This window comes from Pagrus major, chromosome 2 (genome assembly GCF_040436345.1).
Source record: "Pagrus major chromosome 2, Pma_NU_1.0".
NCBI classification, from domain to species: domain Eukaryota; kingdom Metazoa; phylum Chordata; class Actinopteri; order Spariformes; family Sparidae; genus Pagrus; species Pagrus major.
The window spans coordinates 30,810,010-30,824,298 of NC_133216.1; the positions used below are offsets into that span (position 1 = coordinate 30,810,010).

General features: G+C 40.9%; 1 long non-coding RNA gene across 2 annotated transcripts in view; it reads right to left on the reverse strand.

Moving 5' to 3' along the window:
* LOC141008566 (uncharacterized) overlaps window positions 1–9,115 on the reverse strand; it is a 123,899-nt gene extending 114,784 nt beyond the window's left edge. For both annotated transcript variants that reach the window (XR_012180086.1, XR_012180087.1), the window contains exon 1: window positions 8,797–9,115. This is a non-coding gene — a long non-coding RNA (uncharacterized lncRNA). The remainder of the gene's footprint in view (window positions 1–8,796) is intronic.
* Between the last annotated feature and the right edge of the window lie 5,174 nt (window positions 9,116–14,289).

The following is a 14,289-nucleotide window of genomic DNA, read 5'->3' on the forward strand; positions in this document are numbered from 1 at the left end:
AGTTGCCTACCATATAGCATTTAGAATTACCATGACCGGGATGACTGAGAGCCTTCATCAACTGTTTCTGTTGTTTCATTTCGTATGAGGCATTTAGGCAAGTGATCAGAGGCAAAGCAAGTGGCCAGACAGGGCCCTGCCTCTCCCCTCCCTCCTCCTCCTCCTCCTCCTCCTCCTCCTCGTGCATCAGAGCCCGTGGTCATTATTGCCCTCCAGACTGCTTTTATCATCTCTATAAATCTCTGCTGGCTCAGACACGGCGTAATGAGGAGACCTGCGAGGCTGTCAACCCGCGACTCTCACCCCCGCTGAGAGCCAACGGAGGGGTGCGAATAAAGGTGGAGGGAGGCTGAGAGACGGACAGAGATGAAGAGCGAGAGAGAGTTAAAAAGAGAGGGCAGGAGTCACACACCCACCGCTGCCACCCACACACACACACACACACACACACACTCACATTCAGACAATACCTTCTGCTTAGAGGCTTGAATCTGGAGAAGAGTCACAGTGGTCAGCTTGAGAATAATCATCTTCCAAATAAAAGCTTTCAGCACTTAAAGAAACAATCTGTGACATTTCCATATAGCAGTCTGTTTCTCTCCTCTCCATCACTGATTCACCTGAGACGACCTGCATCCAGTTCATCACCGTCCTTTACATTTGCTGCTCAAAGGCCTTCCCTGGCATAAAATTCTGTGCTGCACAGGAAGTGACGCACTTTACATTTCTGCTTGTTTACAACAAACAGAACAAGACCTGCAGATTTTGTATGAGCAGCAACGACCCCCATAACGGATCAAAGATTTGAATGCCACTTGAAGGAGGAGGTATTGTGCGAGCTCTTGGATTGACTGATTGAAGTGTTTGTTCAGAGCTACATATGAGTCAGGACGTTTTTCATAATATACTAGTCAAATCACTTAAATTAGCAAATGTTTCGAAATACTAATTCAGACACTCAATTTACAGACTTTGTTTAATAAATGTAATAATTTGTACCTTCAGTTGCTTGATTAGTTACCTTGAAGTGATCCCTTGAAGTTTATTCCATGCGTCCCCTGCATACAGCTGCTGCAGACTGTTTGGCTTTAACACAGTTCTATTTTGTTCTTGGACTGAGATATGTGGATTGTAATGGCACTCGGTAGAGCGCATACCTCTGCCACAGCCTAACAGTCCTCTATGATTCAATCAAGCCTAATCAAATACCGAACTCGATCTAAGATCCGCTCACACCAGCCACCTAAATACACCTGATTTTTCATCAAGATGAATGAGGGTTGTAATTACTACATTCAGAGCATAGTGCAGTGCAGTGCATGCCAGCTGTAATGTGAAGCCAGGATTTGTAACTTGAGGGCATAGATGAGTAATCTGAGAGAAAGATTTAGCCAAATATTTTCTCCTTTGACACTGACTAGGCGTCATAAATTTGACATGGATATATTGATGAAAAATACTGCACATTTCAGTTTTAAATCCTTTCTCTTTAACATTAAATAAACATGACTACTTGAGCAACAGTCAAAGTATAATTTCAGAATGAAACACGTTTAAATAAGATTCATTTAGAATTTAACAGTCAGACATCAACTGCTCTGCTTTATCAGGACTGTGTGGGTGATTTCATCAGCTTTTATTGACAGTCGCCTGGCAACATCAGCAAACATCCCTGCACCTGTCATTACACTTATAATCAAATACTGCTGAATTATGATTGGTGCACATTAGTATGTGATATCACCTTTTTCTAACAAGGCTCCGCCTACTTCAAGCCAGTGAAAAGAGCAAACAAAAATACAAAAATATGAGGCAAAAAAGAAGTTTCAAGCAAAGGAACCAACCTTTTCATTTTATAGTTGCATAATTACGAGCTAATTGAGAAAATATTTTTTGGCAACTAGAACCATTGTGGCAGGTACAGGTGAGCGCTTAATGCTAAATTGCAGTGTAAAAAGCATTAGCCTCCATAAGCTACTGGTCATACCATACCAACTAAGGTTGCAGCAAAGGTATGTACTGATTTCAGTAAGTGTGTTTTTTATTGCTCATGAATTCAACTTGTCCTTTCTAAGAGAAAGGTTGTTTTATGCTCTTTAAAGCTCTTAAAAGCTGTCAGATGTGTGCTGGCGCAGCCTGGTGGGTGGGCCTAATGGGCCTGACCCCACTCACTTGTCCAACTGGCCAATCCTAAATGACCAGGAGAACATAGAATTTCTTTTATTAAAATTAACATTTAAACACACAATTACAACTTACAAACAGATATTTGTGACATTTGAGCACATTTTTAAATTAGTTGATTTTATCAGCAATTTGTGAAAATTCACAGATACTGATAACTTGAAAAATGATGAATACCAGCCCGATAATCAGTCTACCCCTATTTGAAAGTGTCACAATCAACCAGGTGCTCCTTCCACAGCATGATATCAGTCATTTCTGCTTGAAACTGGAAACTGTCAAAGGTAGGCACACAGTATTAACTTCTGTAATTAAAAGGCCAAGCCAAAACTAAAATCCTGGCCCCGAGTGCAGCCTGAAACATAAGTAAACTTCCGCTAAAGGACCTACTGCCACCAGGAGGCTCCAAACTAAACAGTGTTTTGTTTGCACACATTTCTTTTCGAACTTTGGATTTTCTAGCTTATTTTTAGTATTGATTGTAGTATTACTGTATATCATATTGTACCCTGGGCCTCAAAAAGATTTGGGCCGGCCCAGCAAATAGTAATTCTGCAACCTCTTTATGTAGTTTTTGTTTTGATTCCTATGTTCTGCTGCAAAGGCTCATGTCACCAAATTTTGACTGTTTTGAATTCATGACAAATTTACACGTAATGAGGTGTGATTATAATCTACGTCCCCTAACAAACCTGCCAACCTGACAAAAATCCTTTCAAGGATGAACTAAAACCGTCCTGTCCGCCTACCGTGAACATGTCTTTTTTTTTTTCCAGGAACTGCGTGTACACAGCAGGTGGCTGGTACAACAGCTCGGGGGAAAGTAACAAACAGCTCTGGAGAGATAGACCAGCGCTGACCTCAGTGACAGGGTCGTTTTGTGTGTGTATGTGTGTGTGAGAGAGAGAGAGACAGAGTGTGCGAGGCAGCTGAACTCCTCTACCTCTCCACTCTGAGTGTTGTTTCTGATGTCAGACAGAAGAGCCTTACGTTGCTGCTGACGCCCGTGCAGCCGGTAAACCAAACACACTCTCTGACAGCTGATACATAGTATGGACTTTGACCTGCGCCGAACCTCACAACAACAGCCCCGTCATCCAGCGTCAGCTTGGCGCGTCCCCCGGTCCAGTCTGATGCCCTCCCACACTGTCAGGAGCCGTCTCCAAACCGCCCACTCTTGCTTATGTAAGGGGATAATCCTGTGCAGTCATTAAAGTGATGCACTGCACTGGAGGTGTAGAGGCACATACGTAACTATTCGATGCCTATGGTGACATCAGTGCATTAATGTTTGATAATCATAATACCTCACTTAGGATTATACCTCCATACTCGGCCGAAAATCAACGTCCCACAACCTTGACTGTCTCTAAAATGCAGCGGAATATTTGAAGAGCTCCTCTGACACTTTAATGACCCCTGCTTCTCCAGACTCCCTGGCTCTTTCTCAGACATCTCAATCACCTTCCCCTCTGGTTAAAAAAAAAAAAAAACTCATTTCACATGAACGCTCGCTGTGTGGCTCCTCCAACAGAAACAAAAAGACAGCCTCTCCATCATCCGGCAAACCATAAGCTTCCCTTTATCTTCCCACCCTCATTAAACTCTGAATAACTCAGCAGAGAGGCAGAAAGAGGAGAGAGAAAAGTGATTGAATTCTGCTGGAGGAATAAAAGCCCCTTGAGGTTGCCATTTTGAATGTGTGCCATGTTGAGCGGGCTGGATCCAGAGATCACCGAGACAACGGAGCAGGGAAGAATGGTCTATAGACAGAGCTCCAGGCCAGCTGACCCACTGTAGATAATGTACCATGGATGTCATGTCATTGTACTGAGAGGCTAGAGTCATGATGATGACCCATCATGACCTCGGAGGGGAGGTGGGCAGAGGCAGAGAAGGGGCTCTGAAAGGGAGGTCAGAGGGAAATCGTGGCACCAGACTTGATATCTCTATTCAAAAGCTGCACTGGCAACCTGGTCGGACTGAATGCAGCCCAATTATTTGAATACACCAGTGATCCTGGGAAGGGGAAGACCGCAGAAAGGGGACACAAGAAAAGAAAAATGGGTTTGACATTCAGGCAGGCGGGCTGAGGGAGGTAACAAGTTCACGGCCCTTTCAGAGAACATGGCCGCCTGCTGTGTGATGGATCACGGAGCCTCAGATGGGCCATCAGGGGTGGGACCCAGGCTGGAACGCATGGGAACCCACTTTCCCCCGGGGGAAAGGGAGTCACCCTGACGGTTAAATAAATGAACTCCTGGTGGTTCTGATAGAAGCAGCTCCAACAGCTTTCCCCATATGGAGCAACAATACTGCTGCTAGTAAATAACAAGACTGATGCTTCTGACAACGCCTCCATGCACACGGATTGATACACTTCATGTATTTATTCTTAAATACAATGGTCAGAATATGAAAAATATGTCCTGAATGATGCTTACATATGAATGCAGTTGAGCTAAAAAGGTAATCACTGATAAAAACACAAAAAACATCACAATAGGAGAGATGACAGGACAGACCCTTTAACTAGAATGGCACTCAGTAGAGTACATACCTCCGCCAATTTTAATTCAATCAAGACCCAATATTGAACTTGATAGCCCTGTATCACTCTAAATTTGAAACTCTCTACTTAACCATAATTTAATCCATATGATCCATATCAAATTGTACTCACTCATAGATACCAGTCAACTACACCTTAACATCCATGCATTACCATATATTAAAGAAAATGTTTGTTGAGATCTGCACCAAAAGCTAATGTGGTCTATTCTGGGCCGAGACCCATCCTCCATCCAAGTTTTGTGGAAATCTGTTCAGTAGTTTTTGTGTAATCCTGCTGACAAACCAACCAACTTACAGATATGGGTGAAAACATAACCTCCTTGGTGGAGGTAATTAAAATGAGATGCACCTGATTAGTGGAGGTTTAAAGGAGTATTCCAGCAATTTAGTAATGGTGTTCAGGGACTTTGGGGGAGACAGTTGAGATATTCTGACTTTTCGCATTAGTTTAGGGTAAAAAAAAAAAGCTGAAGCATTTCCCATAATCCAACACATCAGTATCTTCATGCATCTCATTTGTAGCACAGATTTTGTTCACTTCAGTCATCATAAGAAAATTTTAAAAATCCACAATTCTTTTTTAGAAGTGTAGTTGTCACATGTTTGCTTTAGTTCTCAGAAAATACTGGGGGAAAAAAACAGACTACTTCAAAAAAAAGAAAAAGAAAAATTAGGGCTGCACAATTACTCATACTATTATCGAAATTGCAAAATGGCCAGATGCAAGATGCAATTTATTTGATAAAGGTAAAATGTGTGACAAAACAGCATTATATTAAAGTACAGTAGCACTGCAGAGATGTCCTGGTCTACACATCTCATTTTCCCAATATAAAGAACATGTTTGCTTGGAACAGAACCCAACAAATGTCGCATGAAATGTCACTGAAATTGAAAATTTTGATGCAAATGGAAGCTAATCGTAAATCATATCTCAATAAATCGGTTAGTGTTGCACAATATGATTATGTTTTTACCATATCGTGCAGCCCTGGTCTGACTTTAATATCTTAAGAAAATTAAAAGAAAATAAAAAACTTTACAAAAGAAGAAAAAGAAGAAAGAAATAAACAATAAAAACTTTGTTTAGCAGCTTATACACAAATAACAAGTTTAATCTGAGGGTGAATTTTTTTGGTCAATCCAAAGTCAAGAGGGAAGTTTCATTCTTGAGTCACATTTAAACTTTATCTGCGTCGATTTCTCATCTTTTTCATCAAGCAAGCTTTTTAAATTTACATTCTAGAAGTTCAGTGTGGTATTTATTCTGTTGTGCCCAGCCCGCACTTACAAGATACGAAATAACTGTTTCAGTGATTAAACAGTTGTGTGACAAGAATCTCGACTTTTTACCATTTACATTCATTTTTCAACAAAAAATGTTTGATCCCAAACTAGACACACACATCTGCCACAACCTGCCCTCCATTAAACACAACTCAAGCTTTTCACAATTATCCATCCTGCAACCCTGAAATAGACTTCTCAAGTGTAACCCATCCTCATTTACTGCATGTAAAGTGTGAGCACAAGTGCGTACGAAACGGAGATATTGCGAGAAACACCCATTGTAACCTTTACAAGCATGAGGATGGAGCAGAGGGGATCAGCTGCAGTATGTCTGGTATGCCAGAGATGACGACAACATCCCTTCTACTGTAAACATATTTAAGTACTGCTTATCACTGAGCAGGAGGTGGCAGGAATGTTATACTGACAAAACATTCATCATTTTTACCATCAACAGTAACTGTGACAGATGTTGTGAAACTGCTCACAAATGATTAGTTAGCCATCGTACATTCTGAAATTATTTAGTGGTCAAAGCATATAGTGTACATAAAAGTCTGAATGAGTCTGAATTGTGGTTATCAATTAATTGTCATTTTTCAAGCTAAACATTTATTATTTCCAGCTGCTCACATGTGAAAAATGAGAAAGATATTGGTTTTGAATTGTTGGTCAGATAAAAAGCTGTGTGATTATGTCACCATTGTCACTTTGGGCTGTATTGTACATCAAATTGGACTCAAACTGGACTGGATATGTACTCTGATTGTAGAAAGAATCAAAGCAGAGCTTGTTTTTTTTTAAAAAAACAAAACATTATTGAACATCAAAATGTATCTATTTTGACAAACCGTAAATTTAGTTTGAGTAATTTTTTCACCTCCTTAGATCTGAATATTTCTCCTCTGTGACAGTGAACTGAATATTTCTGGGCTGTAGACAAAACAAGACAATTAAGGACGTCTGATCGGCATTTTTCACCATTTTCTGAATTTAATAGACTGAATCAATTAATTGAGAAAATAAGCAACTGCTGAAATCATGAAAATATGATGAAATTAATCATAGGTTGCAGCCCTAAAACATTTATCCAATTAATAATCAGCACATTTATCAATAATGAAAGTACACATTAGTTGTAGAGTGTCGCGATATACCGATATTAACGATAACTGTGTTATTTAAAAATGAAGAACCAAAATTATGCAAATGAAATATACGTATGTGCATATTATAAATTGTATAAATAATAAATTGCCTCTTAAATCTTTTCCTTTTTTTCTGTTCTCACTTTTCTCATAGATGGAGGCACATAATGCACGTTAAATACATGTTAATACTGGTCATGAAAAATTCTTCCAAGCAATTGTTTTTTTGTACAGTTATGGTTACAGACTCTCTCTACCTCACTACACGTATATTCTGAGTGGAATTCTTTTACCAAATGGGACAAAAAAACAAAATCAAAGGAAGTTTAGACATGAATTTGACAGGGAATTTTTTTTTTTTCAAATTTTCTACAGATATTGCGATCATATTGTTATCATCATGTAGTGAAAATCTAATATGACACAGTAAAGCCATATGACACAAAAAATAATTACTACAATTAATATAACAATAATAATAATAATAATAATAATAACATCCTGCAAATACAAAAGTCACTCTCCTCTCCCCTATAGGATCATAGTATCTGTGGTGCACCTAGAAATAATAAACCTGTCAACTACACGTCTCCTGGGAAGTCACTGCTGACACTTCGTTGTCAGTGGCAAGGCATGCTGGGATAGCTAATGGGACAGGCCCTCAGGGGTGCCTCGGACAGAGGACAGCACTAGACAGGTGAGCTGTCTGACAGCTCTCATATGAAATAAACAGTCATTAATAATAACCTCTCTTCCTGCGCTGACTTAAAACCACACACTGATCTAAGCAGTAAACATCACACTGACTTAATGTTATTACAGGATAATTCCCCAAATCCAATAATATTATTGGATTTGGGGAATTTAAGGTAAGGCCAAGGCGCCTTCAGTTGAAGGGAATAAATGTAATAATGAAACATCGTTAAGTGCATGGTTTTGAAAATATAAGAAAGTGGGTTATATCCTCTTGGATAGGAAAATTAAAAATGAAAGTTTTATGGTAAAAAAAACAAACAATTGAGCAACCGTATCTGACAACTGAAAACACCTTTTTATCCAGCTGTCATCCTGTCACACACACCTCATTCATTCTGCACCCTATTTGTGAGCTTTCATTCAAAACTCCCTTCACAAAACTGCAAAATGAACCATGTCTTTGTACCTCCGCCGCAATCACCCCCCCTTTCCCCCCAGTGAGAGTGAGCACCTATCCTTCGGTACATCTCTGTGATTTCTCCCTTACTGTGACCACGTGGCCGCATTCGGCGAGTTTGTCCTCCCTCAACACGTGTATGCATGTGAACATCTGAGCTGGTCAACTCAACACTTCCCATATGTAGTGCTGAAGGGAGCAGGTGGGGTTTCAGTACTTTCACTCCGCTGTGGGTGCCATCGGTCGGATGGTGCTGACAGTCTGTCATGCAGTCTGTCAGTCAGTCTTGTTACACAATCCCTCACAAGAACACCCACTATTTTTAAATTCAAACTACAAGCAGATGTAAAAGCACTGTGTGCACAATGTACATTAAGTAGACAGGAGCTTGGCAGCAGAAAAGGCAGGTAAAGGAAAGAAGTTGTTTGGTGTTTCCTGGGCACTGACCTGGACAGCATAGCAAACACAGCGCCGGTCAGCCTCTCATCTTGCTTCTCTTCTCAGATTTCACACTCCAGCTCCTTCCTCACTGCCTTTTGAAGTTCGTCCCTCCGCTGTTTCTGAGGTAAAAGTCGTTGGCAGAGGAGGGAATGAGGGAGAGGAAGAGGGAGATGGGAGTGAAGTCTTTCTCTCTTCTTCTTCTTCTTCTTCTACTTCTTCTTCTTCTTCTTCTTCTTCATAATTTCTTTACTTCCCCCTTGTTCTATTTTGCACTAGCTGAAATCTGCACCTCCTCTTGCTCTTCCATAGCAAAAAATCTCTCCACACACTCACTAGTGGGAGAGGAGGGGAAAAATAACATTGCGAGAGACAGAGAGAGAGAGAGAGAGAGAGAGAGAGAGAGACAGACAGACAGACAGACAGACAGACAGAGAGAGAGAGCGAGAGAGAGAGAGAGAGAGCAGCAGCAACAAAAGTCTGCTCAGTCACCTCGTCTCCCTCCTGTTCAAATTTAGAGGCTGGATCTCAGGCTGCAAGGCGAACTCTACTGGGCATGCCCACAACCGTGAGGCACACTTTGTAATGAACACTCACTTCCTCTCTTGGTCTTGCCTTCCCCCTCCTCCCTCACAGCTCTTCTCTCCCTCCCCTCCCCTCCCCTTCACTCCCCTCCCCTCCCCTCCCTCACCTCTCCCTATAGCTCTCGGTTCAAGCAAGGATCAGGAATGCTGCTCGGACCAAAGTCCACTCAGCTCCAAGGAGCAAACCCCAGTCTCACACTGTGAACACAACAGTCTGAAAAGCAGACTGTATAGTAAGGCAAGAAAAATGTGACATAAATTCAAAAATTTTAAGAAAATGTACAGCTGAAAAACATATTTTTAATCATAAACTTCCCTACCTGCCAAAAAAAAAACGATATTGTTGCCCAGCTGCATATTTCCAATCCATGTAACTCAATCATGTGCACATCAGATGGCTGTCTAGACTTCAGTGATGTAACACCTAATCCAAAACTAATGCACATGTCGCTCAAAATGGCAAGGCAATCAAACTGATAATGAAATGAGCTCATGTAAACAGTTTCCTGCATCCCTTCTGCTTAATAATAAGAATATTATCCAGGCCTATGTGGCATCCTGTTATAAGTCTGGGTTCTGTTGTGCACTGTTATTGAAGACACAGTAATTTTAATGAAACTCAAGCACATACATCCGACAGATATGTTCGGTATGTGGAATCTGCTGTTTTTAAAGCAGCAGTGTGTACAGAGATGTGTGATGTATTTCTTTTAGCTAGTCAGACTCCTGCCTGTGCTATCTCAGGCTCCCCACGCTGACCCAGATTCTCCCCAGCAAACTATCAGGACACCATGTATCAAAACCAGGCTATGGAATGAGGACAGCGAGTTCAGAGAGTGACAGACAGAGAGGGAAAGAGAGACAGGCAGAGAAAGTTCCCCCGGCGTCTGTATGATGCTACTCTTGGAAAAAAAAAAGAAACTCAAACGCCATCTAAAGTGACAAGGGGCAATGCCAATGAAAAAATGCTTTGGAGCGATTTAAAGCCGGCCAATTTGGGACTTGATGGGAACATAATGACAAAATAATTCTGCTGCTCAGATCTGAAGCGTTGTGAATCCTCTGTTGAGACAACAAAGTAAGTAATCCCGTAGATGTCCTGAGCGGAGAGTAATCCATCTGGAGCATCTGAAGGGCGGCGATCGGGGCCAGGTGGAGGAGGAGGACGTCCAGACGGCTGTAGGCTTGACCCCAAGAGGTCAGAGGTCATGGGAAACAGCGGGTCAATATGAAGATGAGAGTTCAATGTCACGGCTGGGTAAGCCAGAGCCGCATGTGTCCTGGTCGAAGGCGGCTGATAGAGCGATGGGGAGCGCGGGGCCAAAGAGTAAAGGGATCAAATTTAAAAGCTACGAAGTCTCAAACAAAGGAAGAGAGGGGTCAGTCAAGCCTGAAGGAGTCAGAGTCGAGCTTCATGCACAGATATATTGTCAGTGTTGATTTAACTGTGGGAGTGTAAACATGGAGGGAATGCCATGTCCGTAGGATTTACTAGGCAGGATTTAAGGGTCTAACGTATTGAAGTGGAGTAGTCTGTGTCTCTTGAACACATCTAAAGTCTTTATACCTGTTCAGAACCCCACTTTAGGTTTTTTTTTTTGGTAATCCAAATGGAGATAAGGGCACACACTCTCAGACAGTCTGCTTTGGAAGGCATTCACAGCATTTAGCTAGATTGTACAAGACTCATTCTTCTTTCTTACAGTAACAAAAAGTAGTTTTGTTAAGAATGAAACAAAGAAGGGAACTTGAGTGAGATTTCAGTATCAGAATTCAGATTTTAAGACAGTGTTTAACAATCCCACAAGCACTTTGTTTAAGTTATTTTAGTCAGAACATTAAAAAATAGAATGGCACTCAGTAGAGTGCATACCTCTGCCAAGGCCCAACAGTCCCCTTTAATTCAATCCAGTCTAATCTAATAATAAATAAAACATAATATAATCTGCTAGATCTGGATATTTATTTTGATCCACATCAAATTGTACTCATAGATACTGGATAACTTAACACGCCTGGTTATTTTTCCATCAAGATGCATGGATTATTCTCTGAGAAACTAACTAAAATATTGACAAATGCTCGCAATGCTAAAGAAAGTCAGAAAAAAAATTACTGGATCTGCACCCAAAGTTAATGTGGTCTGTTCTGGACCAAGAACCATCATCCATCGAAGTTTCATGGAAATACTTTCAGCAGTTTTTGTGTAATCATGCTTACAAACCAACCAACCAACAGACACGGGTGAAGACATAACCTTCTTGGCGGAGGCAAATGACTAAAATTATCAATAGAATGTGAAAAAAATGGATCTAAGGTACATCTTGGGTGTTATGTTACCCATAACACAGGTCATTGATGCTAGCAACAGAGAGGCAAAGATTTCCCAAATCTCAACATGTTGTGTAGCCCTTTGTTTCAAAGAAGCAGACTGATCCAACTTCCTCTTTGTAGTCAGGTTCAAAATATACACATTGGATTTGTAAAAAAAATTAGTAACAAGTATGCAAGAAAACAGTCACTAAACATGCCCAAACGATACCCATGCATGAGGTCTTCATAGGTCCACCTGGTCTGAGGAGGGCTGCACAGTTAATCGAAAAAATAAGCAAAATCATAATAAGGCTAAGTCAAATCCCAAGAAGCTGAAATTTTTTAATAAAGATGTAAGAAAACATGTTAGTTTGGTGGAGACCCAAGTTCAACATCATTATTAACATCAGTGGTCATTTTTCAGTGAAAATGATGCAAAAGTGATCATACCCACTAACAGTGAATCTAATTACAATCAAGAAATCTGTCAATATAACAACAATATGATTTTTTTACATAACCGAGATTTGACCCATTAAAGCTCAGTCCAAACTATGTTCAGTCTAACCTGGTCGGCTAAGGCCTCCTTCTGACGTTGGGTCTGTGTCAAAGTCTGTTTCCTAAGTTTATCCAGGCGGACTAGCTATCAGCTCTGATCACATGGTACATCATAATTTACATATTTTGAACCAGGTCTGACTGTCCTTAGGTTCAGTTTTTGAAAAAAATTGATACACACTGAGTTTGGATGGTTTTTCCACATGTCCTTTTCTAATCTGACTCAACTGCTCCACTGCAACAGATACTATCCCCTTTCTCAACACGTAAGAATGTGTGTTATGTACCAAATGCTTGCTGATAACATGGCGGCTCTGCAGCCTCCTGTCAGGAACAGAACAGACAAATTGGCCACGGCCGTGTCAGGACCATCTGAGCCTGCGGCTGCAGACCACACTGGCCTGCTCCTCTCAGCTCAATACTGACTCATTAGCCCTCTCACCCTGGGTCTCTGAGGACCTGTGACCCCAGCTATTGTCTGGCTCGGGCCTAACCTGATGAGAGCCCGAACGGCCAAACAAAGCCCTGTCATTAAGTCAGACTTGGCTGCCCCCTCAGCCACAACCTGCAGCCCCTGCTGCCTGTCTGGGATGAAATGAAGTGGGTCAGACAAACACAACGCACCGTTCATCAACCTTAACCCCCCCCTCCGACAACCACCAGCCGGACGCCCCCCACCATATGAAAGGGCAGGGAGTGACAAGCTGTTTACAGGCAATAGAGGAAGAGTGTCCATCCACCTGCTCCTGTGCAAACACAGATGTGTGAGGTGTATTGGTGAAATGCAGCGAGCCAACACTAAGTGCTCAGTGACGGGAGGTGAAAAGCAATAATGGTGGAAAGTCAGTTGTTTGTTCTCGTTCTCTCAGTCAATAAACCAATAACAAGTAGCTAAAGAACACACAGACATGTTGAACTGGCTAAGCAGTGGGCTGCCTGTATTTAAATATGGTACCGCCTTGCATTGATCCTATCTTATGAGTCCAACAAAAGAATTGAATCCATATACAGTACAATGTTGAGACAATGATTTCATTTCTAATGAATGTGAAAATATTAAGGAATCAAAATCATTTAAAATATTTTACCATTATCATAACATCGCTACTAGCCCAGCACCATTCACCACTCTAGTTTATATTTTTGACCAGTAGCTACTGTAGTAATGAAAAAGAAAATCATTCTTTTAATATCTTCATGTTTTGGAACAGGCAATTTTCACTATTTACAATAAAAAAAATAAAAAAAAAACAATATATTATGTCTTCAAGCACTTAGGATCATTTTTGGCAAAATAGGAGATAAATGGGTTAAAACCTCTATCACCACAGCCACTGAAAATAAAATATACTTTTAAATATAGTCAAAAAATTAACATGATTTGGACTGTTCCTTTAAATTCCTTGCAGTATCTAAGAATTGGCCACCTGTCTAATTCATACTCAAAACGAATTAAGGTAAGCATATCACCAAAGTGACCGCTAACTCAACTAGCTCAGTTAGCCGTGCAGCTAGTGTTCTGGACTGGGAGCTTGGGGACCAGGGGGTTGTGAGCATTTACACCACTGGCACAGGACCTTTGGACCAGGACAAGCCTGATACAGCCTGTGACCATGCTAACTTCAGTAGATATCTCTGTAATACTATACATAGACATCATAAAGTCAAAACTGTTTCTACACATTCTGTTTATAATTGTATTCATTTTTGAATGTTTTTAACTAAGATTCTTACACATTGCACCTTTAATTAAAATAATTAGCTTTGGACTATGTTAGCATAAAGTTCTAAGATGTAAATGCTTTTCAGGCTTTACACAACCTCTCTTTAGCAGACTCAAACCGAGGAAGGACAAAGAGCAATGACGTTGTCCATGTTGGACTAATTGTGACTGGATGTGAAACTTAAATAATCCTGCTCAAACATTTTCACCCATTCATTAAACAACTGATGTGTTGAATGTGGTTAAAAGCTATCCTATTGACAAAACACTTGAGGCACCATTAGCAATGTCTGAACACATCCCTCAACAGCACGCTATAGTAGC